Genomic DNA, 24,039 nt, shown 5'->3' on the forward strand with positions numbered 1-24,039 from the left:
ACGTAAAAAAAAAAAAAAAAAAAATGATAACACTAACTTTACTCCGCTGGTTTTATCTTGTGTTATCACGTCTCTTTGATACTTCTTCCCGACTTTTACACTAATCCATTTTTTTAAACTTCGCTTTAATTATGATAATTTATAGTATTTTTTTATGTAATTTTTTTAAATATATAACAGATTATTTTTTTAAGATATTTTAAGTTGTTAACTATTGTAATTTATGATTTCAAATAATATATATCGCTCTCTTTGTCCAATTTTTTGTGGCATTTATAGTCAATTAAATTTTTAAAATAATTTAAGTTTTAAATTATTGTGATGTACAATATTTTTTCTTCTATTCCAATTTAAGTGTCATAATGCTTAGATGACCATAATAATTAATTATGGGTGATATAATAAAGTTACGATTGAAGCAGCGAAACAGACATGTCTTAATGACTCACAACAACTAATTTGAAGCGATATGGAAAAATTACTATAAAAAATACTTGTGAATTTTTTTTAAGTGGACCTCGTATAAGATGTCAAGTTAATTTAAATCATGAAGAGTTTACTTATCATTTTATATCTATTTTATCCTTTTTATCAAATATTATTAGTTTTAATACTTAGATGACTTATAATAATTAATTAGGGATGATATTTAATAAAGTTACGATTGAAGCAACTGAAGCAGACATGTCATAAATGCATATTTTACTTTTTTTATTAAATACTATTAATTTTTTAATACATAAGTAACTTATAATAATTAATCAGAGATGACATAATAAAATTACGGAGGAAGCAAGCAGGAGAAGTAGGCATGTTGACGGAGACCTGCCTGCTTCTCTTGCCTTTTGCCTCTTATTAGATATACATACATACACACACACACACACACACACACACACATATATATATATTAAAAGTTTGAAAACTCTTAGAAAAGTGATTTGAACTTTTTGTCTTTCATTAAAAGACTCTTCTTTAGACAAAACTGTCTTTTCACTATTTTTAATTTATTATTTAATTATTTTTTATTATATTAACTAGACTTCCTAAAATATATGGTAGGAGAGATAATTAATATTTTTCTTTCTACTATTCAATTAGAAAAATACTCCTAAAATAGGACTCATTAATTAAGGAAATACTTTTATAAATATTGAAATGTACGTTAAACTAGAGAACAAACTGGTTTGCCTATTGAGAGAATATGATTGCTGTTCATCTAACTTGATTCGATTGCATGTCTAAATTAGTGGATGCTTGATTTTCTCACCGCCAACTTCTTCATTGTTTTTGTCAGCATAATAGAATTCAACATGTGCGTATATATATGTCTTCTTTGTTTTTATTCAAAATCATTCTTTAGGGTCAAAATTTTCGCTCAGACAAGAATTTCTACAAGAAATTTGCTATTTTCCGACTGAAAAAAAGTAGTCGCAAATTTTCGACTACTTTGATCGGAAAATTTACTTTTTTATTTTTATTTTTTACAAAATATTATTCCGATACTATTTGTGACTACAACTGTCGGAATGTTTGGTAGGAAATTGCAGAAAATGTATATTCCGACTACTATAGTCGAAAATAAAAATAATTAAATAAATATATTACTAAATATATAATCAGACCCTTATACGAAAATTAAATAATTATTTAAATAAATTATTAAATATTTATTTTCAACCACTGTATTCGGATATATAAATAATTAAATAAATATATTATTAAATATATAATTAGATCCTTATACAAAAACTAAATAATTATTTAAATAAATTATTAAATATGTATTTTCGACTACTGTAGTCGAAAATATAAATAATTAAATAAATATAAAATTAAATAATTATTTAAATAAATTATTAAACATGTATTTCCGACTACTATAGTCGAAAATGTAAACAATTAAATAAATATATATTATTTAACCGATCGATGAGTTTCGCTACCCACCGATGAAGACTCGTAATATTAGCTTAAATTTCTGATTTGTTCGTTTCAGTTTAATGTTCTAATCAGTACTAATCCCTTGCCAAATATATATATGCTTTTGTTGCACTGTATATGGTTGATTGGTGTCTAGATTGATCTTGCCTAGTATGCTCCTTCCCTCTTAAATAGTACATTGTCATATGATTTCTCTCTTTTTGTACTGCCTCATTTGAATAAAGGATCTGTCTGCTTGTGTTTTATCTCATATTAGCTACTCCATGTTGTTTTTCAATTAAAGTTACTTGTAGAGTAGTCAAACAGTGGCCCCAAAATTGTTCTCGAGTGATAATTTGTGGCTTTGTGCTAAGTGCTAATGGAGCACTATAGTGTGTGATATTGGGTTATGTGTCTTGATCCCACCTGCTCTTCATGGTCCTGCTGTGGTTCTAAGAGTCATGTGATTGAGGTTGATGCAGCTCATTTGTGAGGCATCAACTCATGTTCACATCACATCCAAGGTGTTCTCATATTGAAGAAATGCATATAAGAAGTTTTGTATCATTAGAAACATGTGAAGATCCATGAAACAGAAAACAAGTAACCTATTACAGGTTAAGGCTTCATTTTTTATGAGTTATTTGATTGGAGATGGAGAAGTGATTGATTAGGGAAAAAAAAAGAGAAACAATAAGTTTCTAATTGTATATAGTTAGTTATTAGTACATGTTCAATCTCATTTACATCAGTCTCTCTCCTACGGTTCAACATGCTACAATAGGTAGTGTTTACCTCAACGATAAATTCATCTGGTTGTTTGAGAAACCCGTTAGTTCATACTTGCATTATCTTTTTTTTCTTTTTTTTTTAATTTTGCAGGAATATGAAAATGGGGAAAAAAAACTCACTTTTATTGAGGTCTGTGAAGAGATGCATAGGAAGAAACAAAAGGACGTACAAGAGGACATTGGGTTGAAACGCATGCTAAGGATGCATATGTAAGAAAATAACTTTTACCTACATTGTTTTATTATTACTCAACTTTACTTGTTTACATGCTGACAAATAATTTTTCTTTCAGTAAGAATTTCAAAAAAGTATAGAAGAGTGGCGTCAAACACAACCTACTTCAGAGGATGGTACCATGGTCCAACCATCACCTACAAAAATGACTAATATGTGGACAGTTGTAGTAGGTGGTCCAAAGAAAGGTAGAACCTACGGGACAGGGATTCTCTAATCCTCGAGTAGTCCTTCGCTGTTTCCCAGTTCCTCTTCTATTTTGCAAACTGGAGAAGAAATGGAAGCGATGAAAAAGCAAATTGTGAAATTGACGCAGAAATGTGCAGCTAACGATGCTAAGTTTGCTAAATTTGAGGAGTTGATGAAGAAGCATATGCCTCAAGCATTTCATGATGAGGAAAATAGTGAATCTGATGATAATTAGATTGTAGTTATTGTTCTTGTTTTTGGTTGTGACATTTAGATGTTTAAACTATTTGATTTGATGTTTGTTTTGGATGTTTTAAAGTGGTTGTATTTATAAATTTTTGTCGTATTTGATCCTATTATGAAAAATACATTAGTTATGTTGTTTATAATGCAAGATTTAATTATATAATTGTTGGGTGAATATTTTTATTAAAATTCTGACTAAAGTAGTCAGAAGAATAATTATTAATAATTATTTATTAATGTACCGACTACAGTAGCCGGAATGACTATTTTATTAAATAATTTTTTCATTAGTTTCTGACCACAGTAATCGAAAAGAATATTTATTTATTAAAATTGATTAAAGTAATCGAAACAATTAGTTTTAAATAATGTATATTAAGTTTCTGACTACAGCAATTGAAAAAATTATAATAATTGAATAATTATTTATTACATTTTTGACTGTAGTAGTCGGAATAAATATAATTATTAAATAATTATTTATTAATTTTTCGACTACGGTAATTGGAATAATTATAATTATTAAATAATTATTTATTAAATTTTCGATTACATTAGTCGGAAAAATTATAATTATTAAATAATTATTTATTTTAATTCCAACTACTGCAGTCAGAAAATTTATAATTATTAAATAATTATTTATTAAATTTCTGACTACAGTAGTCGAAATATTTATAATTATTAAATAAATATTTATTAAATATCCGACTACGTTTCCGACTACAGTAGTCAAAAATATTTTTTCAACAAGCTATATTCCGACTATCATGAAACAGTCGAAAAGTAGTCGGAACTACCTTATTTTCTGGCCACATTCTGACTACATTAGCCGTCGAAAATATGATGTTTTATAGTAGTGATTAGTTGGATCAAAATCGAAGCCTCATGATCATTATTATATTATTTTTTATAGTTTACAGGTTGTAGATGAATGTCGGTTGACTTTGAAAAATTTCTTGTGTAAAGGTTAGGTTTAATTGTATTGTTTTGATATCTTTATTATCTTATTATTTTATTTTAATTTACAGATGTTAGATGAATATGGGTCGGATTTGAAATTATTTTTTAGGTAAAGGTTAGGTTTGATTGTATTATCGTAATATCTCTATTAGTTTACTTTTTTGTGATAGTTTACAGTTCGTAGATGAATCTCAATCGGCTTTGAGAAATTTTTGTGTGTAAAATTTAAGTTTAATTGTATTGTTTTGATATCATTTTTATCGTATTATTTTGTTGCAGTTTACAAGTGATAGATAAATGTTGGTCGGCTTTGAGAATTTTTTTATATAAAGGCTAGGTTTAGTTGTATTATTTTGATATCTCGATTATCGTATTATTATTTTTATTATTTACCGGTGGTAGATGAGTATCAGACGATTTTGAGAAAATTTTTGTGTCTAAAGATTAGATTTAATTGTATTATTTTGATGTCTCTATCATTATATTATTTTGTTGCACTTTACAGATGGTAGATGAATGTCGATCGACTTTTGAAAATATTTTTCGTAAATATTAGGTTTAATAAATAAATTCTCCATATTTACATACTCAAAAGATATTAAATTTAATTATTATGTTCATCTTTATTATTTAAACAAATATCCTATTTAATGTAACGTTTGAACTCACTATACTAGTTTAGGTGTACGCGCCTCGCGCGTGTACCTCACTGTATTGAGTTCAAACGTTATACTAAATAAGATATTTGTTTAAATAATAAAAATGAATACAATAATTAAATTAAACATCTTTTAGAGAATTTATTTAATTAAACCTAAACTTTACCAAAATAATTTCCCAAAATCGACATCAAAACAATATAATTAAATCTAACCTTTACAAAAAATTCTCAAAGCCGTTTGACACTCATCTACCACCTATAAACTATAACAAAATAATAATATAATAGAGATATCAAAATAATACAGCTAAACTTTACCTTTACACACACACAAAAAAAATCTCAAAACAGAGATATAAAAATAATACAATTAAACCTAACCTTTACCTCAAAAAATTTCTCAATGCCGACCGACATTCATCTACCACCTATAAATTCATATACAACTCGTTAACTACAACAAAATAGTACAATAGTGATCACAAAGCTTCAATTTTGATGATATTAATTCTTGTCTAAGCAAAAATTTTGACACTAAAGAATTATTTGAATGAAAACAAAGAAGATATATATATATACACGTAGAATTTTATTATGTTGGATTAGAAAATTAAGCATCCACTAATCTAGATATGCAACCGAATCAAGTTAGATGAACATCAATCATATTTATAGAAGCATAAGATGAACATTATTGTTGATGATTGTTGATAGTTATATGACAAGAAAATGCAGGAAATCATCTACCACTTATTCTGTTGTTGTGATTGGATTAAACAGGTGAAACAACATTAATCTCTTGTTTTGTAGATTTAATTTTCTCTTCAACAACATTAGGCTTACTCTCCTCTCCTCTTTTGGAAGATGAAGAGGAGGCAGAGATGAAGAGGAGGCTTACTCCTCTGGTCCTCTGCATGCAGCCTCTTGTATTTCACAGACAAATGAACCTCAACAAAATTTGAATCAGGTTCAAAATATCTTTAAAAATATCTTTAAAATTCCAGTGTGAAGATGAAGAAGTCAGAGGAAGAAGAAGAGAGTCAACAAATTTGGAAGACTACGGTATTAACGATATCATTCTTGATTTGTAAGACTCGTTCACTGGAGATTACGGGGAGCAGTAGGTTTATGAAGATTAGGGGAAGCCATTGGTAATTAGTGCTAATTAATGTAATAAAAGGTATTATTTGAGTGGGAGATGGGACAATGTACTAGAGAGTAAAGAATTAAAAAGTATTTAAAGAAGTGTAAATTCGATGTGTGGATGCAATAGCACAAATTAGGAGGGACTTCTTAACCAAACTAGATGTATTTGAAGGTTTCAAGAGATCTCAAAACAACAAGGTTTTTTTGTTTAGAAAGTGTGATAGTATTTGTGGTAGCTTTTTATTTTGAGGCTTAAGCTTGCTGATAGCTTAGATTATGACAGTCAGGTGGCTGAGGCGCTCTAAATTGTATTTTTGATGTTGGTTCAGGTAATGAAATTTCACAGTTGTTATAAAAAAAAATTCATAGAAGCAAAACTTTAGTTACTAAAATTACTATTCCTTTAATTTGAAAAAATTACAAAAACCCCAATTTTTATCAGTTTGGATTAAAAGTTGAGATACATCCCAATAAATTCTTTTTATCCGATTTTAACTTTATCAATCGAAGTTCGATTTCTTCCTCTATCAACGGTGAAATTTTTGGTGCGATTTCATCCTAGAATTTTCTCTTCTTCTTCACATTTTTGAATTAAGGTATCCCCCACCCTCACCCCCACTCCCAAATTCATCTTCACTATCTTCTTATCGTGTTCAATGATTTTTATCAATTTCCATAAACCTTCTTATTGGTGGCTCTAAAGCTGCATCTACCAATTCCTAGGTACTCATTCTCTCTTCCCTTACAATCTTTTTTCTTGATGAATTGCTAGTCAACGACTGTCTTTATGTTGTTCAGTTGTTTTGTAATGTGAATTGTAGTTGATGAATTATTAGTTAATGATTTTTGTTTCAACTATTTGCAAAGTTTTTTTCTTCAATTACGAGAATATAAGAGTGATCTTTTGATATTTTGAGTCTAATTTCTGTAAAGTTAAGTTTTTTTAAGACAAATCATCTGCTTACTCTATTTTTGCTTTGTCAGATTTATGTGCATGTTTATTTGTTTTCATTTCATTGTATATGGTTCTACGAAAAAATATTTATTTGATTTAAAGCTTCACAGAGAAGTTCGAAATTTGTATTTCAAATTCTTCGTCTTTGATTGATGTTAAAGTGAACAAAATAATTTTTGATTGTAAGAATTCAGATATTAAGGTAGGTCAAATATACAAGGACACAAAAAAACTGGTTGTTGTAATGACAAAGTATTCCATTGATTATTGTTTCAATTTTAGAGTGAAAAGATCTGACAAACAAAGATATGAATCTGGAGTTTCAATTATTAAAAATTATTGTGTATCTCATGTTCTCCATTATGTATCTCAAATGTTACATTGTCACCTTAGAATGCTGAAATTATTTGAGACAAAGTTCATTTAACATGTAGTATGTATTATGTATCTCATGTTATGATTTATGCATATGATGTATCTCATGTTAATTTATAACTGGAGATATATGTTTTTCTAATTTTAGTAGTAAAATATACATAATCAATTGGCTAGTGAGCATTTTGATACATAATTTAATTTAATTAAAAGATATCAGATACTATTATTGTTGAAGTTAGCAGATTTAAAAAGTTTAAATCTCATAATCTTGATCGTTGAATCTGCATTAAATATTGATACATTTGCATATATGTATCTTAATCTAAATTGGTGTTTTTTGTTTGTTTGAAACTATATTATAAATGTTTTTCAGTGGATTGTAGTTGGACTTTTAAGGCCACTTGTCGAAAGGGTTCAAAACTCTTTAAAGTAAGGTTGTTTCTAGATTTTTACATCTGTCCTTTGAAAGATAGAGTGCTCACACAAGTTCAAACTACGGTTGCGTTTGTTAGTGATTTTACTGCTCCAAAATTAGTAAATTACAAGAGAATACACACACCAACAAACATAATTGAAGTTATTAAAGTTGCTTTTGATGTCGATATTAATTATCAAAAAGCGTAGAGAGCGAAAGAACGTGCAATTGAGATGCTAAGGGAGAAGCCTGCAGATGGTTACTGTCAAATGCTTGATACACATATATGCTTAATTTAGTGTATTTTGGATCGCATATTAGAATGCACAAATTCAAATATAACACATTTATGTATCTGTTCATAGAATCACAATCATTAATACGAGGATTTCAGTTTTATGAATAACATTTGTCGGGATAAAAATGATTGTTTTATATACATCAAATATATTTACAAATTTGTTTAAATGTTTCACATTAACATGATGATCCACCAAAATTATGTACTATAATAATTGATTAATAAGTTCAATTACTTGAATATTTCGAACTTGTAAATGATGTTGGGCAATGTACTCGGTAACAAAAAAATTTAACTAAAAAGTCACATAAAAAAGTATAAATAGCTGATTGATATACATATTATATATGACATTATCAAATTCCATTCTTAAAAATAATTTATATTTTTTCAAGAGATACAAACTATCATTATGGATAAATGTATGTACATGATTATATATCGGTGTAAAAATCAAAAGATATACATAATATTTTATGCTAAAGTTATATGTATCTGTTAATGTGCTAACATGTATCTCTCATATACATGTTAATTTGTCATATAAGTTAAATTTGTCTTATAAGTTAATGTATGTATATCAAATATATCATGTGTTTCATGTCATACCGAGTATTTTATTACTATAATATTTTTCTTGCATTGTAAAATAAATATATTTTTGAATTGATAAATTCAAGTAACTAGTTAATTTCATTACAATGCAATAGAGCGGTGTTTAAAGTTGAAAAATATTATGTATCTCATACACGCAAAGAATAAATTTAAATAGTAGTAATCAAACTTCTTAAACAACCGGTTTAATGTATAATTTTAATGTATTATCATCTTAATATAAAATAATTAAACGTATCTGATAATATGCTTCATGTAAAGATCATTTTATACCGACAAATGTTATTCATTAAAATCTCAAAATTAGAAATAACTTTGTACCTAATAACAATCATTTTCTGGTGGTATGAAGTTGCGTTTTGATCTCGAAGAATCTTCATTGTCACTAAATATTCATTTTCCGCCTTTACAACTTCATTTTCACCGAACATCTCAATTACTTCTTATGACAGAAATTCTTCAAAATTTTCTTTAAACTTGACATTGCACGAGCTACCAAACCTTAGTGGATGTTGTAGAATCTCATCAATTATATATTTCATATCCTGAAAAAGATATACAAAAATTGATTATTCATTAAAAATGTATCACGGTAAGACATGATGTATCAGTATAAAGAAAGAAAATTGAAATAAAAAAGTATAAGAGATACATAATACAAATATGTATCAGGTGCAGTGATAGATATTTTAAAAGACATATATACCAAATCTTTCTAACGCTATACATATATATGAAAGAGATACATATCAAAAAAATATATCGACCGTTCAGATACAAAAACGTGAACATGCAACATGCATATAAATCTAAGCTAAATTACGTATCTTCAATTAATAAACACATATCTCAAAATAAATTGTGCTTTCATTGCGATGAATCTGGAAGTAATCTACCATCCAAATATATAAAATTTGATCAGAAAAAAAAAGAAAAAAATTCACAATAATTACACTGACATAAAATTCTCAATGATGATCTGACCAAAAATTTCAGAAATAGCATTATGTCCTCCAGGAACTTGACCTGTAGATAACACCACTCCAAAATTTATGATCTAATTCATCGCAATATCTCCAGAAACATCGGACACTAGTGATACAAATGATTGTCCGTATAAGTAAGGAAAAGATTTGCAATTTCCTCTGCAATCAAGAAGAATTAAAAGCTTTTCAAATAGTTGAAGAGAAAAAATCTCACCAAGAAAAAAAAATTTGCACCAGATGGATATCAAGAATTTGAAGAAGAAAGCTTCGCAAATAGCTGAAATAGAAAAATAAAAATATTAATCGTAAATCATTGGAAAAGAATTAATAGGACGAACAAAAAACAAAGATAGAAGAAGATTGCAACTGCAAATTGATTAGGAAGATGAATATTTTAAGAAATTTGAATTAGCAACAATATACCATCTTTTAGGGATTTTTTTTTTTTAGTTAATTGAATGATTGAGTGAGTTAATTGTTAATTTAATGTTGTAGTTACAGTTACATTCCTTAATTCAAGTTAATTAGTTAATTTTTAAGATGTATCATTATCTTGTATCTCACTTAGCTTATATGTATCTGACATACAAAAAATCATAATTTTATGAGATTTTGAAAAAAATTGGGATAAGATGTAAATATGGGTAAACTTGTCGGGATTCACATAAATTTTACAAAAAAAAAAAAAAAAAAACTTTGGCCGTCCTAAAATTTCTTACCTGTTGATCGCATATGAGAGTAAATTGCACTAACCAAGTTTTGTACGATGAGCTTGATTAAGATAACACACAGATAATTTCAAATTTAAGGTTTCATTTTGAAGATCATCTGCTCAACCAACTCGACCAATCTTAAATATAATTTTGATTTATACTTTTTACATATTTACATGTATTGAAAGAGAATTTATGAGTTTAACGTTGATAAACAAAATGACATAATACACTTTGATTTGTATCCTCTAAATATATTCAAGAGATCTTTGATGTTTTAATTACATGTACATATTATTTTCTCCGTTCATATTAGTTTGTCATTTTTATTTTTATATATAATCATATTAAGAAATCATGAACAAGAAAACAATTTTACTACTCGAAAAATTTCTTGAAAACTTTACGAATGAGTGTGAATACTTTCAAAAATAATTAATTATAAGGATAATACGGAAAAATTTAACTAATGCTTTCTTGATTAAGTAAGGTGAAGAACTAATATCGGGCAACTATTTTTAGTAAGATGACCAATTAATATGGGGCGGAAAAAGTAACAAGATTATGGTGGAATGGTAATATTCCATCACTTTTAATTAGAGACTTTAAATTCGAGTTTCCGAAATACTGAGTCGCCTTACTACTGATACCAAATACCAGATAGAAAATGAAAAGAAAAAAAAAGCTACACATACATACTTTCCTTATAAGCAAAATTATTTTAGATCTACTAATATATACTGATTTTGATATATTTCACTTGCATTGAGAGTCTACTGAAAATAATATCCGTACCTTCACAAAAAAAAACAAAAGGGGGATAATGATGTGTGCATACCACCCTCCTCATACATCACTTATGAGATTATACTCAATAAGTTATTATTGTTATTAGTTTATGGAAACGTGAGTTGCATGTTTATTTCGAAATACATAATACAAATTTGTATTATAAATGATAAATTTTAGATATGTACGTACGTACTTTCAATTATTCACATTCGGAAGAATATTTTTTTCAATCATTTTTAGGTAACAAACATATATAGTAACTTACATGTATAACAGGATTTGTATTCTTTACATTTAAAGTGGGTGTTTCGAGTAATTTAATTGAGGAATTGTCATAAAATTTTAATGTTTTAATTAACTTAATATTTAAATGAAAGCCTATTGACAATGATCTAAATGTTCTTAGTTTTATGTCAAAACACTTTTGCCTGGCTTATGTTGTTAACTCTTTCGTTCTAAACTCTATAAGCTAATAATTAATAAATATATAACAATATCTTTTAAAACAAAAATTAATGGCGTAATATGTAAATATAACCTTTAACTTGACACCAAATTATAACTATAACCTTTAACTTTGCCAGTGCACAAGTAGAACCTTTAACTATATAAAAGCTGAATAAAAAAACCTCTAATTCTGCAACTTACCTGTGTGAAACTCAATTGCTCCTACGTGGATTAGTAATCCACTCAGATGTTGCCACCTAATAAAAAAGACACATTATAGCTATGATCTTGAACTTTGCCAGTGCACAAGTAGACCCTTTAACTATATAAAAACTAAACAAAAAAATACTTCAATTCTAACTCTAACGCGCGTGATTTTGAGTGTATACACGCATTTTGCCAGGTAGAATTAGAGTGTTCTATTGTTCAGCTTTTGTATAGTTAAAGGGCCTACTTGTGCACTGATAAATTTAAAAATCATAGTTATAATTTGGTTTCAAGTTAAAAAGATTCTGTTTATATATACTAATCAAGTGAAACCACCAATATTATAAAGGTCATGACAATCAAATCTATTAAACAAACATGGATAATATAGAAAAAGTAGAGTTAATAAATTAAATGGTCACTCAACTTTAGATTTTTATCCCAGAAAGTCATTTAATTTTGAACTTTACTTAAAAAATTACTCAACTTTAGATCTTTTACTCAGAAATTCACTCAATCCATTTTATTATATTTTAAATTAAATTTTGCTTATGTGGAATTTTTTTTAATAACAAAATTCTAAAAAATACAGTATTCATTTAATGATCCTTTTACCCTCTCCTTCATTCCGCTAAATTATCTTTGCCTTTCACAAAAATATTAAAAATTTTGCTTAAACATAGCTCAGGATTCCGGAGGAGAAAGGATAAAGTAATTTTCCTCGATTCATTAAAGAGAGTTACACTTACATTCAAGAAAATTGTTGTCAATCCAATATGTTGATAAAATAAATCTGGTGCACTAAATTAAGTCTGAGCTTTAATCAGATTATACGTACATGAAACTGATTATAATGGCATATGGAAGCAACTAAGTTGCACCATTATGACCAATAGAGAGGTAGAAAAATGTTTTGTTTGTGCAGATACAAAAAAAAAAAAGGTAACAAGTTACTTGCAAACACAGTAACAATCAAAAGCATTTACAGTGTGCCATAAGACATTTTAAAAAAAATGCCCAAAAGTTTTAACCAAATAAGATATTTTATACACAATGTCATATAAGCACTTTTTAAACCTTTTTATCGACGCCTTACAAACATAATTTTTCATGACATTTTTCTGAAATGCGGATAAATTTTGCACCAATTTTTTTTTTAAATATGTTGGATTGGCAATAGTTTTGTCGAATGTAAAGTGCAACCCTCTTTAATGAATCGAAGGGCTTAGTTCATCCTTTCTATGTTTAAGCAAAACTTTTAATATTTTTGTGAAAGTAAAGATAATTTAGGAGAATGAAGGAAAAGGGTAAAAAGGTCAACAAATGAATATTTTGTATTTTTTAAAAATTTGTTATTAAAAAGAATTTCACATAAGAAAGATTTAATTTGAAAAATAATAAAATGAAATGAGGGACTTTCTGGATAAAAGATTTAAAGTTAAGTGACTTTTAAGAATAAAAATTCAAAGTTGAGTGACCATTTAAGTTATTAACTCAAAAAAAGTAGTACATAATTTGAAGTGCGGTGTAGTTACGGTGCAGAGGCTATTCATCCCGCACCACCCCTAAATTAGACGAACACAATAACACATTCAATATTAGTTAATATGAACAACTTATTTCATATACTACTATGAGATGATTACATTACATGCGATAAAAGATAAGAAATACAAAAAATTAAAATTATAATAGTTGGAGCTGATAGTTAATGCATAAAAAGAGTTTCAAAATTGAAAACACCCAACAGAGCTAATAAATCCTAAGATGATGTCTTCATGTCATCAAATCATTCAAACGTATACCAAGAATTAGAACTAATGAAATAATACCCTAGGAAAAAAAAAAAGAAGAGAAAATACCTTATTACCTCCTCAACTATACCCAAAACGACTGTGACACACCTCAACTTAAATAGGATCCTATTACCCTCCCTGAACTAAATAAAAGTGTAATTTTGATACTCTTAGTGCCTACGTTGCACACACGTGTGCCTAGGTGGACATTTCAGTGTGTTGTGCCACGTAGGCACTAAGGATGTCAAATTACACTTTTAATTAGTTCAGGGGTAATAGAACCCCCTTTAAGTTGAGGTGTGTCTCTGCCGTTTTGGGTATAGTTCAGGAGGAGAGTAATAGGGTATTATCTAAAAAAAAAAATTAAAATTTATCAAATTTTTTCATAACTCGTATGATATTTTTTGTACCTAGTTTTTAAGTAGTCGACCTTTCACAGATAATTATAAGTATGTCAAAATAGTTTGATCAAATTCAACAGTCATTTTTTCAGTATATATCTATAATCTATAATCTATATCTATATCTATAATTTATATCTATCTATAATTTATAATCTATTTCTATAATCTATCTAAATATCTATATCTATATATCTATATAATATATTAAAAGTGTGAAGAGCCTTAGAAATGTTGTTTGAACTTTTTGTCCTTCACTAAAAGTCTTTGCTTCAAACAAAATCATCTTTTTACTATTCTTTTCTGATATTTAAGAGTTGAAAATTAATTAAATATATTTATAATAAAACTTTTCTTTATTAGAAGTCATCAGAATTAATTACAACTAATACTTTTTTCACTAGTTTAAGAATTCTAAATCAACTAAATTTGATTTTAAGAATTTTTGAAAAATCTAGAAACAAATATAAAAGCGTTAGAATACGAAAAATTTAAGAAGTGTCAAATTTTTAAAAGTTTTACCTACGTAATAAGAATGTAATTAATGATTTTGTAAAGATTTGATTTAAAAACAGGAAAAAATTTTAAATATATAAAAAAAGGAACATAATTGCACCACAAATATGACTCAAATTAACGCGTCTCACTTAGCCTCTGGCAGTAAGGGAAAGAGGTAATGCATGACAAACACAAAAGTGATGATCTATCAACCACTTGAAACTTCTGATGGTAAAATATATATGTGCTTATACTAAAACATATGTTTATGTTTATATTATTATATTAAAGTGAAAGATTTTTGAAAAGTGATTAGAACTTTTTACACTTCATTAAATCATTTAATTTTGGGATAATACTCACAAAAATACCTGAACTTTGATCGAATTTTCAGTTGAGCATACTGAACTTTACGGGGGTCCTATTACCCCCTAGACTTTTTTTCGTATTTTAATGACATATATCTGCCCACTTGGACACGTGTAAATATGAGGTTGGCGCGTGTATTACACCGCCATCTGCCAAAAAATACACGTATAAAAATGAGATTGGCGCGTGTATTACATCGCCAGCCGCCGAAACTAGGTATAGTATTTCGGGGGAATTAAATCCACTTTAAAAAGTCTAGGGGGGTAATAGGACCCCCGCAAAGTTCAGTATGCTCAACTGAAAATTCGGTCAAAGTTCAAGTATTTTTTTGAATATTTTAATTTTAATTTTAAATAATCAAATATTACACGTGTGAGACACGTGCGATTAAATTAGTGTAAAAAAAGGGTCCATCAATATTAATTCTACTTCTTATTTCTTGCCATATATTTTAGAAATGTACATTAATTGTAACACCTCTTTCAATATATTTTAAAACTTCTTAATTTTTTTAAATTATTAAATATTAAATAATAATTTATTTAAAAAAATAGTAAAAAAATCAAATAGTACTAACCTAAAAAATATTTTTTTTGGAAAGTACACCTACCATTTCTGTATAAGAAAATAAGTCACAATCTTTTTTTAGTCTCTTTTTTCTTCTTTTAGGAGTCTTAACCTATTTTATGTAAAATAATTCCATGAATTTTGCTAAATATTTAGAACTTTACCTTATATAGAAGTTTTTTATATAATGATTCCTTTTTAAATTGGATCTTCTTTAAAAAATATTATCATAAATTTAAAAATTCAACTACAAGTAGAAATTTTTTTTATTTAATTTTTTTATATTTATTATAGACAATATTTAATAATATAAATTGATGAAGAAAAAGGGTAAAAAATTAATTTTATCTATTACAAAGTTTTTTAATAAAGGAAAAAAAATTCAAACAATATTTCTAAGGCCCTTCACACTTTTAATATATTAGAGATTAGATATTAGAGATAGAGATTAGAGAATAGAGATTAGAGATTAGAGATTAGAGATTATATACTGTAAACTAATAATGTATGTATTTTTGTACTATTAGAATAATTTAACTTGTTATAATTTATTTCTGGTACTTTGATCAATTGGCCTTTTTTTATGCACCAATCAAGAATGTGATCTATTGATTAATAAAGCGTGTTAAAAAAATGTTCGAATTCAGAAGTTTGAACTTGATAGTTTCCTGCCACGAATGCTCTCTCCCTAAAAAAAACCCTACGACTGATAAACCCCAACTCCATTGTTCAACTGGTGGCAATGGCCATGTCGATGGCTTTAGCCACTCCGGCTTCTGATAAACCTCCTCCAGGGATTGATATGTCAACATCAAATCCGCCAAATATTACATATATTACTTTTTTGAAGCCCACTCCGTCCATCATAAAACCTATACTACTGAAACCTATTTCATATTTAGATGGAGAATCCAAAATTCTTTGGGAGCAGAAAGAGGTGGATCAAATGATTGTCAATGAAAACCTTTAATATGTAGTGATAGATAAATTCTCTTACGGGTGGCCAGATATTCAAGATCTGAGGAAATTGATTCCTAACCAATCAATATGAATTAAAAGGCGAATGTAACATTGGTTTGTTAAGCAATAGACATATGCTTATTAGGGATACTCAGCTAGAAGATTATGTGCTTTATTATCAAAGCCTTCTTTTTACATAAATCAGAGAAAATTGGTCTTATCCGATGAGAACCTTAAAATGGGATCCCATGTTTGGTCCGAAAGAAGAAACTACAATAGTCATTGCATGAATTTATTTTCCTTCTCTTCCACCAAACTTTTTTGGTAGAGAAACAGTTTTATCATTGGCTACAAACAGTGGGGAGACCATTACAAGTGTATATGACTATCAAAAACCAAACAAGATCAAGTTGTGCAAGAGTTAAAGAGAAATGGATTTACTAGGTGAATTCCCCAAATGCATTAACATTGGTATGAAAAAACAGAATGAAAAGTTGTAGAAAAATGGATTAGGCTAAAGTATGATTATGTCCCGAACTATTGCAAGAATTGTATGATTCAAGGACATAATGAACAACCATGTTATGTTCTGCACCCAGAATTATATTCCAAAAAAGAAAGAGGAGAGAAGATAAATACACAACAGAGACAAGAAGAGATGGATAAAACAACTGAGAACAACAAACAACAGTAACAGAACAAGGAGAAAGGGAAAGTTAATTCTGAGGAAGATTTTAAAATGCAAAAATATAAGAAAAGAGGTGGGAGAAGAAGGGGAAGACAACAAAAAAGATGGGATAGGGTTGATCTAGCTACAGGTAATCAGTTTGAAGCATTATAAGACATTGAGAAAAATGAGAAAGGAGCAAAAGAAAAAGCAACTCTGGAGGAGAAAATACAGCAGATAATGAAAAAGTGGAGTCGGCTAAAGAAAAAGAACATGAAGATAAAATCATACTCCAACTCCCATCAGGTTGGAGAATTCAATACTTAATGCTGGAAACAAAGAAAAGGACAAGAAAATTTCTTCTCAATCAAATACACAAAGCAAACACAAAAACAAGAAGTGTACTAGTTATTGTACAAGCAGAGTAGGAGAGACTTTGGGGGAAAAGGTAATGAAAGAAAATAAATGTGCAGAGAAATCATCATCAAATGCACAATTGCAATATAATCAACAAAGAAAAGATAATACCGAAGAGCAGGAAATAAATACAAGAGTCTTTGATTTAGTTGAGGAGACGAATGAACAGTAGGGGTGAGAAGGGATGAAGATGAAGATGAAGAATTAGAAAGCAACATTCAACAGATCAGCAAAGCAGGAGATTTATCTCCCAGACACATAAATAGCTTAAAGAAAGGGGCAAGAAAAGGCAGATAAGGACTGCCACTTTAAGTTAGAATAAGGAGCAGAGATAAGTCATCAAATAGTGATCAGTGTTGAAGAAAATGATTTTTTGAAATATTAGATCAGTTAAAAGTCAAAATTCATTTGAAAGGTTAATTGATTTAAATAGGAGACATCACTATTCATTTATAGCTCTTTTGAAACCTTTTTAGGATCCACGGGAACTAGAACAATTCAAAAGAAAGTTGGGTTTCACAAATGCTTTGGCTAATTTTTCAGCTAAAATTTGAATTTTCTAAAAATATGATTGGGAAGTTCAAGTCATTCTGGAATCTATACAACAGATAACCATTTAATTCAGGAAAGATGGTAAAGAGTTCTATATTACTTCTGTATATGCAAGATGCAATGCGTTGGAAAGATTAGAACCATGGGAAGAACTAGAACATATTGCAGAATCCAACTAAAATCCATGAATAATAGGAGGAGAATTTAATGTCATTCTTTCAGAGGAAGAGAAGCTTGGTGGTCTTCCTTTCACTCAGCATGAATCTACTGATTTTGACATATGCATAAACAATTGCGCACTTCTGGATGTGGGCTTTACAGGAAGTAGATATACTTGGTGGAATTGGAGAATTGAAGCTGAATGTATTTTTGAAATACTGGACATAATTTTAGTAAATCAAGCTTTCTTGGATCTGTTTTCTTCCACTATAGTATATCATTTAATAATACATGGCTCAGCTCACGTTTCACTTTATTTGGTTTGTGATTCTACAGAAGAACCTGCTATTAATAAGCACTTCAGATTCCTTAATTTTTGGACTAAACACCCTAAATTTAAGGATCTAGTGCTACAACATTGGAAGATTAATTTTGTAGGTATTCCTTTTATAGAATTTCAAGCCAAATTGAAAAATATTAAAAAAACTCTTTCAGCTTGGAGTAAGGCAGCCTTTGATAACATTTTTCAGAATATTGCTACACTAAAAGATGTGACAAGAGTAAAGGAAGCTCATTTAGAGGTGATTCCATCGCCTTCTAATAGAGCCGAGTTAAGCAAAACAGAAGCGGAATTAAAAAAATTATTGAAGATAGAGGAGAAATTTTGAAAACAAAAAGCTGGAATGAGGTGGCTTGAAGAAGGGGACAAGAACACAAAATTCTTTCGTTCTTTTGTTAAGGGTGGAAGGAAGATGCTTCACTTGACTCAAATCATTAATAATCAAAGAGAAATTATCCAAACAAACCAAGAAATTGGGGAGGAAGCTATTGCAATCGGGAGCAATTTAAAGAGGAAGGCATAAGTTAAGACTGGAGTATGTTGCAGTGCATTCCAAAAATAAAAACAGAGGAGCAGAATGAAAAAATGATAAGACTACTCGATCAAGATGAAGTGAAAGGTGTGGTTTTTGAGCTTAATGGAGAAAGTGCATGCGGCCCAGATGGTCTATTATCATAGAGATAAATGGACACTCATATGAATTAATGGACACTCATATGAATTCTTTCAATTCTCAAGAGGTGTGAAACAGGGAGATCCGTTGTCCTCTACACTCTTCATTATTTGAGGCTTAAATGAGTTACATAGAGATAAAGATTTCAAGGGATATAGACTACCAAAGTGGATCCCAGAGCTAAATCACCTCTCATATGCTGACGATACTATTTTATTCTATTTAAGAGGTAGAATATCTATCATCGATAGAATATCTATCATCAAGATGGTGAGAGTATTGAGAGATTATAAAAATAGCTCGGGTCAGCTGATCAACAAAAATAAGAGTTTTTTTATTTGCACGATAAAAATCCTCTAATTGGCAATCAGACTCAGAAGATTGTCAGGAATAACCCAAGGGAACTTCTCTTTCACTTATTTAGGTTGTCCAGTATTTTTTGGCGAAAACAAGAAAGCTTATTATGAAGATTTGTTAAGGAAGGTGACTAAGAGGCTTCTATCCTGGCAAAATAAGCTTTTGACATTTGGAGGAAAGTATGTTCTCATTAATCATGTGCTTCAATCAATGCCTATACATACCCTTTCTGTGATGAATCCACCAAAAAAGGTCATTGATCAGTTGCACGAGATTTTTGTAAGATTTTTTTGGGGTAATACAGGAAACATGAGGAGGAAACATTGGTAGCTTGGGAAGAAATGTGTTATCCCAAAGAAAAAAGGGGAATAAGACACAGGTCCTTACATAATGTATCAAAGGCTTTACTTATCAAATTATGGTGGAGCTTCAGAGTATCAACCTCATCTTTATGGAGTTCTTATGTGGGAAATAAATACTGCAATAAACTTCATCCAACTATTGTTAAAAATACTGGTTCTTCTTAGGTATGGAAAAGAATATTGAAAGCAAGGGAGGAGATAGAGCATGAGATATGGTGGAGATTAAGGCTGAAAACTCAAGTTTTTGGTTTAATAATTGGACTAAGAAATGTGATCTCTATCACATTGAACATCATAATAATTATGAAGAGGAAATAGAAGTAAGAGAGTTCATTAACAATGGAGAGTGGAATGTGGAGAAGTTAAAAGAATTCTTATAAGAAGAGTTGATTTTGCACATTATTGAAAACATAAAGCCTTCGACTGACCTGGTACAAAATGACAAGGCTTGGTGGATGGAGAAAGCAAAAATAAGTTTTACAGTGAAATCAGTTTATCAGATTATGAGGTGCAAGAGGGATATGATTGACTGGATAAAGAATATCTGGGTAAGAGGATTGCCTTTCAAAATGGTTTTTTTTTTTCTTTGGAGGATATGGAGAAAAAAAAATTCCACTGGTGATAATTTAAAGAAGAAGAGACAAATTGTTTCTAAATGCCGCTGTTGCGAAGAACGGGAAATAGAGACAATGTAACATTTATTACTAACAGAACCCATAGCTCAACAGCTATGGAGGCAATTTTCTTCTTATGCAGGTATAAAGATGGAAGGGCTCAACTTACATCAGCTTATTTTCAAATGGTGAAATTATCAAGGAAACCCAAAAACAAAGCTGAGTAGTAAAGCAATTCCAGCATTAGTGATGTGGAAATTATAGAAAAGAAGGAATGCTAGAAGACATGACAAAGAAATTGCTCTTAGTAAGATGAAACAACAATGCATTGTAATGTTTTTCATCTAATTAAAGGGCAATTCCCATGGATTAAAGGTCTTTCTATGACTGGCCTGCTATGCTAGACACACTGCAAGCATATTCACGTAGACTTCATTATATTATAGTGACGTGGAGGAACCCAGAAATATGATGGGTAACATGCAATACGGATGGGGCAAGCAAAGGATACCCAGGTATGAGCTGCTATAGTTTTTGTGTTAGAAGCAGGGAAGGTGAGTTAATTTATGCAGAAAAACAAAACCTAGGAATTTATACTAATATGAAAGCAGAGTCAATAGCTATACTAAAGGCACTTAGATACTGCATGATTTAAGCAGTGAATAATGTACAGCTATAAACTGACTCACTCGGTCTTACAAAAATGATAAAAAAAATGGATAGTCCCTTGGATGCTGATTGATACAGTGAATTAAATAAGAGAAATAATGTAGACAATCAACATTAATATTATGCATGTATTCAGGGAGGCAAATCAAGTAGCATATTATCTTACAAACACAACATTTGAGCAAGAAGGCATATTACAATTTAGTGATTACAATCAATTGTCAAGTAGAGGATAGTGACTAATCAATATTGATAGAATGCAAATACCAAGCATTAGAATCAAAACAAGGAGAATCTTAAACAACAACAACCCATCATGAAGCAAGGAAAAACTAAAAGGTCTCCCAGAGAAGAGATCAGTAGTCAAAAGAAGAGGCGAAATCAGATAGGTCAAGAATCAGAGACTCACCATGAACTACAAAGTCAGGATGCAAGGTTCAAACCCGATTGGGAGCTTCTTCCAATCTCTTACACTTCCACCGAACCACACACCTGAAAAAAATGTGACCAAAGTTCAAAATCCAGCTGAAATAAAGGAGGGAGAGACAGAAAAACACTCACTTCTGCAAGCTAAGAAGAAATGCTACATCATCATCATAATGAAGATAGTTCATCACCCACAACAAAAGGATTCGGAGCTGAGCTTTTAGGAAAGGATGGAGCCATGTTCAAAGGCAAAGAAGGCGGATAGGAGGAGAAAGAGAACAACAATTAGGAAACCCTTCTTGAGGGGACATTGTCATAAGTCAAATCTGATCTTTGTTGGATCGGACTTGGCCCATTTTGTTATTAGACTTTGTCAAGTTATTGGGCTTTATGAACCTGGTCAATTATTAGTAAAATAGACCTTGAGAGTCCGAAATTAATTTAAAAAATATGTTAAAAATCATGACATTTTATGTATAAATCTCAAACAAGATAAATATACTAAGGGCATCTCCAACCTTACAAATATAAATAATCTTTCTATTTGAAGAACACCAACGCGAACCCACAACTTTATTTTTTACTTTAATATTTTATTATTATTTTATTTTATTTATATTTTGTTATTTCATAAAATAAATCCTTTTGTTTTTTTGTTTGTAATCACTCCGTAAAATGCTTATTTTTTTAAAAAAAACCTTCATGTAATACAAAGTTATTTTTTCCCCAATTTTTAAATAACATAATTGAAAATAATTATTATATATTATTAATGGAAAATTCAAATAAAATTGAAATTATTAATTAAATATAATTAAATAAATATTACATCATGAAAAAAATTATTTTAATTTTCACATAAATATTCAAATTTCAAGATTATTGCGTTACTCCCATAAATGCTCTATAATACATTACGAAGTTTAAACGAAGTATTTTTGTCCTTAATTTTTTTAGACTAGCTAAAAATTATTTAAATTTTAAAAAAATAAATAACAATTAAAATTAAAATATTAATATAATAAAGATATTATATTAAAAAATAATTACAAATATTAGTGACTTAATTAATGATCTTATATAATTTATAATATGTAAAATTAAAATGCTATATAATATATGTAATAATATAATAATCAAAAAGTAAATAGAGGATGAACAGTGCATCTCCAAATTTGAAGTATGAAGTTTAGAGACCGAAATACCAAGTAGTAGGGGATGACCAACCTCTAAATATAGAGTTTCAAGGATAATTTAAAGGATGATTGGAGATTGTCTAAGTGAACTCTTTTATTTAAATCTTCGATATATGATAGTACCTAATATTTATTGCTACTAGAAAATAATAAATATTTTATAAAATTAATTGAGATGCACATAAATTAATGAAAACACCGTAATAAAAAAAAACTATAGTTTTTGTTTGATTTCATTAATGGTGGACATCAAAGTGACTCACCCATCCTCTTATGCTTTATTGACATTCTCCCACGCCGCTTCTACTATAAAAAGTGGAACAAATAAAATATTTGTTTAAGTTACTCTTTTGATTCGTTCATACTCTTGTTATTAATAAATGTGTCTCATATTTATTCTTATCATTAATATTTTTCTGAATTTGACTGTTTGTTTTAATTTGATGAACAAAATTATTAGATATTTATTTTCAGTGAAAAGTGATATATATTTCACATACACTCAAACTGATATATCATGATTATAGAAGAAGAAGAAGCGCGAGCAGTGTTAAATTATGTGTTTATGCATTCAAGGATACTATGATCTAGTAATCAATGAAGAAAGTTGAGTATCATAACATTTCAAGTTCAAATTTCAATAAAGATAAAATGTTAAGGGATTGTTTGGTTGGGAAATAAATTATTTTGGGATTGGGTATCCAACACAATTAGGGGTTGTTTGGTTTGAAAATGGTTATTCCGAAATAACTACTTATCTCGGAATAAAATAAAAAAACACATAATTCCCTTGTTTGGTTGGAGGGATTAAACAATGGTGGGATAACTCATCCCACCATATTTTCCTTAGTTCCGGGATAACTTATCCCATATATATGATAGGCCCGAAATAATTAATCCCGATATTAGTTATCCCGGGATAATAATAACATTACAGTCCTAAAAAAAATTAATCTCAAGGCAATATAATAGGAGGTGACAAATATTGCGTACAGGGGGGGTTGCGGGTTGGGGTGTATGTGTTTAAAACATGTTAATCATTTGTGGAAGAAC

At 29.0% G+C, this 24,039-nt stretch overlaps 2 long non-coding RNA genes across 2 annotated transcripts; one reads left to right on the forward strand and one right to left on the reverse strand.

Moving 5' to 3' along the window:
- Positions 1 to 2,522: 2,522 nt before the first annotated feature.
- On the forward strand, positions 2,523 to 3,450 carry LOC124897649. The gene is made up of 3 exons (XR_007054437.1): positions 2,523 to 2,707; positions 2,806 to 2,924; positions 3,008 to 3,450. It is a non-coding gene; the product is annotated as an uncharacterized LOC124897649 (long non-coding RNA).
- Positions 3,451 to 9,002: 5,552 nt separating this feature from the next.
- On the reverse strand, positions 9,003 to 22,100 carry LOC107868192. Its single transcript, XR_001673691.2, has 4 exons — positions 21,926 to 22,100; positions 21,774 to 21,856; positions 11,958 to 12,013; positions 9,003 to 9,363 (listed from the first exon to the last, which is right to left on the reverse strand). It is a non-coding gene; the product is annotated as an uncharacterized LOC107868192 (long non-coding RNA).
- Positions 22,101 to 24,039: the final 1,939 nt, after the last annotated feature.

The sequence above is a fragment of the Capsicum annuum genome, chromosome 4 (assembly GCF_002878395.1).
Source record: "Capsicum annuum cultivar UCD-10X-F1 chromosome 4, UCD10Xv1.1, whole genome shotgun sequence".
Lineage (NCBI taxonomy): Eukaryota > Viridiplantae > Streptophyta > Magnoliopsida > Solanales > Solanaceae > Capsicum > Capsicum annuum.